The 5725-nt window shown below is 51.7% G+C and overlaps 1 pseudogene; it reads left to right on the forward strand.

The window, feature by feature from the left end:
* The first annotated feature begins 430 nt into the window (after positions 1-430).
* On the forward strand, positions 431-2675 carry LOC135229022 (testis-specific Y-encoded protein 3-like; annotated as a pseudogene).
* Positions 2676-5725: the final 3050 nt, after the last annotated feature.

Genomic DNA, 5725 nt, shown 5'->3' on the forward strand with positions numbered 1-5725 from the left:
ATCATTTTAGATTTTATATTTAGGTCTTTGATCCCTTTTGAGCTAGTTTTTATGCATGTTGAGAGGTATGGGTATTGTTTCTTTTCCTTTTTTTTTTTTTTTTTTTGCAGCTGGATACCCAGATATGTCAGCACCATTTGTTAGAAAGACTGTCTTTTCCCCACTTAACAGACTTTGGGACTTTGTCTACTAGCAGCTGCTCATACGTGGATGGATTTATATCCGGGTATTCAATTCTGTTCCACTGGTATATGTATCTGTTGCTGTATAGTTCCAAGCTGTTTTGACTACTGTTCGATATAACAGATTTCAAAATCAGGTAGTATGAGGTCTGCCACTTTTATCTTCTTTTTCAGTAATGCTTTATTTATCTGGGGTCTCTTTCTCTTCTGTGTGAAGTTGATGACTTGTTTCTCCATCTCATTGAAAAATGCCACTGGAATTTCAGTCAGAATTGCATTGTATCCATAGATCGCTTTTGGTAGAATGGACACTTTTACGAGGAAGAACAGAACAGGCGGAGGACCAGGAGCAGCGCGAACATCCCCAGGCCAAGCAGGCACAGCCATCGCCTGGACCCTCCAGCAGCCAGTGCTCCCTGGAGCCCTTGGAGACCCTGGAGGCCCTTCAAATGGAGATAGGGCCTGTGAATGCCAAGGCCAAGAGGGCCTATTTTCACCTGAGGCACAAGCTAGTGCAGAGTTAAAAGCCACATCTCGACCACAGAAGTGCCATCATCCAGGGCATCCCAGGATTCTGGGTCAAAGCAGTATCCTTTCACTGGGAGCTCCCAAGGGCCTCCAGCTGGTGGGAGGTGGGTGAAGGAAGAGGGTTAAAAGAGCAGAAAGTTGGGTGGGGAGGGTGCATGGTGTCCAGAGGGGACACGTGTAGGGGAATAGAGCCAGGCCAGCATCCACACTAAGAGAAGCCTGACCTGGGGATGGCAGGTGAACCTTTTGGCTCTGTCCTGAGCAGGGCAAACCTTCCCCAGGACTTGGAGCAGAGGCCACAGGCAGAATAAGAATAGCTTCAATGACCTGAATGTCTGTGCCAGTCAGTCACTCAAAAACAAAAAAACAAATCCAGTGTTGCCCAGCCGATTTCTACTCATATCGGCCCTACAGTACAGAGCAGAACTGCCTCATAGAGATTCCAAGGAGCACCTGCTGGATTGGAACTGCCGACCCTTTGGTTAGCAGCCCTGGTACTTAACCATTCCACCACCAGAGTTTCTAGTCAGCCACTACCTGTACCTCATCTCCAAAAGGCAAGCTTCTCCTTCCTGAAGTTTTCTTTGCCGAGCAGCCATTGTCCTCTACATGACCTCAGCACCCCACCGCAGAACACACCAGCCAGCTCCAGCCTCTGCATCCACAGCCCCCTCTCCATAACCCCTACATATGTGCCCTCTCATTGTCTCATAGGAATCCATCAGAGCTCCAAACAGAGCCAAGCACCCATGGGAAGTGCCTGAGGCTCATCTAGGACACCTGGCATCAAGGGTTTGCCCACAGCATCCTGACTGAGGACCAGAGGCAGCCACAGGAGATCCAGGACACCCCACATACACAGTAGCAGTGTCAGGCTAGATCACAACACACAGAGAGACAGGTATCAGGAGTCTCAGGAGACAATGTGTGAGCCTATGGATAGCTTCACATGAGCACAAAGGCCAGGACAACACTGGGCCCCAAGATGCACATGATGGTGGACCACAGTTGAGAGGGAGTGTGGGTAGGTGTGGCAATGACAGGAGGTCTGGGAGACTGCCTGCCTCAGCCACTGGTTGCCGGCCAGGTGCGCTCATCTGTTGTGACCTCTTCTGTGCCTGGCCTCAGAAAGCTCTTTGACCCCATGCAGATTGTGAACCACCCCCAGATGTCAGCCTTGATCAGTGAGAAAGATGAAGACATGCTCAGCTACCTGATCAATTTGGGTGTTAGACCCAGAGCTCAAGTGGGGAAGGGGAACTAGAAAGGATTCATCCATACAAACAAGCATGGGCTAGTCTCCCCCATAAGGGGAACTCTCCTAAAAAAGACATCTCACCTTCCTCATCTGCTCATTTCTCCCAGGTGGAGAATTTCATCCATCCCAATAACGGCTGCAAAATCACATTTTTCTTTCAGAGGAACCCCTATTTTTGGAATGAAGTGATCATTAAGGAATATGATGTTACCATCAATGGTAAGAAGTGGCTCCCTTGATGGATGGAGAGAGTGTCAGGGGTGTTTTGTAGGCCAACATGATCTATGCCTTTCCCTCCATTCCTGTTCCCCAGGATATATGGCATTTTATTCCACTCCAATCCAGTGGTTCCAGAATTATGAATGTGAGGCTCACAGCCGCAGGCATCATGGTACCAGCGTTAACTTCTTCAACTGGTTCTGTCTTTCCAACTTCCCAGGGTATAACAGGATTACTGAGGTACGCCTCTGTAGATAAGGTGAGAAATGGCCTTGATGTGTTCCTAGCTACTCTGAAGATGAGTGCTGACACTGGCATGATCTTTCTATTTGCACTACCAGATCATCAGTGAGGAGCTATGGATTAATCCCCTAAAGTACTACCTGATTGACAACAGAACCATGACAGGAATGGGGAGAGACCAGGTGAGGACCATGGTACGGGGCATTGACATAAGTGTTGTCTGGGGACCTAGGAAAACCTCCTAGAGTCAGTCTGAGACAGGAACATTAGAGAAATGTAATGCAAAACAGGCTATAGCTAGGGAAACTTAACTACAAGAAGGAGTATGTCTCCCCATGGGGTCGCTCAGACAGGAATAAGGATGCATTATTAACATGTCTCTGGACTAACATTTCATGGCTATAAAAGCACCCTCACCCCCCCGCCCACCACCACCCCTGAAAGTCTGGCTCATGCTCAGGTCCTCCTAGCATCCTCCCACAAATATCCATAGATCTTTATCAATGAGTCATCCTTAGAATCTACACTTCCATGGGGCAGTTGTGCAAGATTGTGGAGGATCATTTTGAATTTATGTGGGAGGAAATGTAATAAATCACAAATATGGAATGGAAGGTCCATGAGGAGTTAACACAGTATTTAATGTATTTCAGTGAAAATATGTTGTGTGTCGGTATGTGTGTGTGTATGTGTCATCAAGGCCACCCCTTGCACTTGGCATGAACATGATGCAGCATAAAGCTTCACCGAAAGGAGTGAAAAAAAAAAAAAACCCAAGAAGCCACTTTAGATCTGGAAATGAATAATCAGCACAGATCCTGTGAACAGGAGAGAAATGAAGAAGCAGTTGGATGGTAGAATATAAAAAGGGACTGAGATGCTGATAAACCTTGAAGGATATTGAAAAATAAACAATTCCAAGTGTCTGTTTGTGTCTTAGTGTGAGTTCATGTGCTAGGTAGATGGTTACTTGAAAGAATAAAACAACTCCTGACATTGGACTTTTGAAATAACTGCTCAGGAGCTCTCAGTGTACAGGGGGAGCCAGGACTATAAAACTAGAGGGAAGGGATTCAACAGGCATTAGGATACCAAATGAGCATACAAATCTTTCCACAGGACAGTAGCTGCGAGTAGGAGGAGAAAGAGATGGCAGTTTATTTGGGCCTGATTTGGGTGTGTTGGTGTGGATGGATAAATGGGTGGGTCCTTGGTGGATGGGTGGATATGTGTATGCATGCATGGGTTAGTAGATAGATGGATAGACTTGTGGGTGGTTGGATGGATGGATGGATGGATGGATGGATGGATGGATGGATGGATGGATGGATGGATGGATGGATGGGTGGATGGATGGATGGGTGGAGGGAGGGATGGAGGAAGGGAGGGATGGAGGGATGGATATATGGAGGGATGGATGGATGGATGGATGGGTGTTTGGATGGCTGGGTGGGAGGGTGGATGGATGGACGGACGGGTGGGCAGGCGGATGGATGGATGCGTGGGTGCTTGGTTCATGGGTGCATGGCTGAATGAGTGCATGGGTTAGTGGATAGATGGATAGATTTGTGAGTGGATGGATGGATGGTTGGATGGATGCATTCATGATGGATGGATGGATGGATGGATGGGTAGGTGGGTGGGTGGATGGATGGATGGATGGATGGGTGGATGGGTGGATGGGTGGATGCATGGATCGATGGATAGACAGGTGGATGGATGGATGGGTGCAAGGATGGATGGATTGATGGGTGCATGGATGGAAGAGTGCATGGACATATGGATGGATGGATGGATGGATGGATGGATGGATGGATGGATGGATGGATGGATGGATGGATGGATGGGTAGGTAGGTAGGTAAACTGATGGATGGATAGATAAATGCATGGATGGATGGATGGAAAGATGAATGGATGAACGGTTTGGTATATGGATGGATGGGTGGTGGGTGTATGGATGAACGCGTAGGTGTGTGCTTCTGGATGTGTGCATGGATGCTTGGGTGGATGGGTGCATGGACAGATGGATAGGTTTGTGGGTGGGCGGGTGAATGGATGAATGGATGCATTGATGGATGAATGGATGGATGCATGTATGGAAAGATGGATGGAAGGACAGACGGAAGGACGGACAGACGGATGGATGGTGAATGGATGGGTTGGTGTACCGATGGATGGGTGTGTGCCGCGACGTGCGCCGGCTGGGAAGGTGGCTTGGGGGGGCCCCGTCTTCCACGCGGCGGGCGGCGGACCCTTCCCCACCCCCCCAGAGTTACAGCCTCCGGCAGCAACGCTCGCCGAATCCCGGGGCCAAGGGAGAACGACCGTGGCCCCGCTCTCCCCACTCCCGGCGCCACCCCCGCGGGGGGCCCCCGCGAGGGGGTCCACCGCCGTGCTGGACGCGCCAGTGTAGGGACAGGGGCAGGCCGCGCCTCTGAAGGCGCGACCGCGCCCCCACCCTCCTCGCCTCCCGCCGCCCCCTCCGCCCCTCTCTCCCCTACCGGGGGATCGGGGGGCGGCCGCAGGGCGAGCCGCGGCGGCGGGGTCAGGGCGGGGCGGACTGTCCCCATTGCGCCCCGGCCGGGTCGCACTGTTCTCCACGCGCCTGGCCGTGTCAGCCACAGCGGAGCGAGTGCACCGGGTAGGCCACGCTACCCACCCCACCCGTCTTGAAACACGGACCAAACACCTGCGCGAGTCAGGGGCTCGCACTAAAACCGCCATGGCGCAATGAAGGTGAAGGCCAGCCTCGCTCCCCTGCGGCGGTGGGATCCCGAGGCCTCTACAGTCCGCCCAGTGCGCACCACCGGCCCTCTCCCTACACGGCCGCGCGCGGCCCCGGCGGGAGGAGGGGGTCGCGCTTGGCGCGGGCCGAGTCTGCCCCCGGAACGCGGTTCCGCGGCGTCTCGCCTCGGTTGGCGCCTAACAGCCCACTTAGAACTGGTGCGAATCTGAGTGTTTAATTAAAACAAAGCATCGCAAAGGCCTCCGGCTGGTGTTGACAGGGATGTGATTTCTGCCCAGTGCTCTGAACGTCAAAGTGAAGAAATTCAATGAAGCGCGGTAAACAGCGGGAGTAACTATGACTCTCTTAAGGTAGCCAAATGCCTCGTCATCTAAATAGTGATGCGCATGAATGGATGAAGGAGATTCCCACTGTTCCTACCTACTATCCAGCGAAACCACAGCCAAGGGAACGGGCTTGGCGGAATCAGCGGGGAAAGAAGACCCTGTTGAGCTTGACTCCAGTCTGGCGAGGTGTAGAATAAGTGGGAGGCCCCGGGCGGCCCCCCG

This window comes from Loxodonta africana, chromosome Y (assembly GCF_030014295.1).
Source record: "Loxodonta africana isolate mLoxAfr1 chromosome Y, mLoxAfr1.hap2, whole genome shotgun sequence".
Classification (NCBI taxonomy): domain Eukaryota; kingdom Metazoa; phylum Chordata; class Mammalia; order Proboscidea; family Elephantidae; genus Loxodonta; species Loxodonta africana.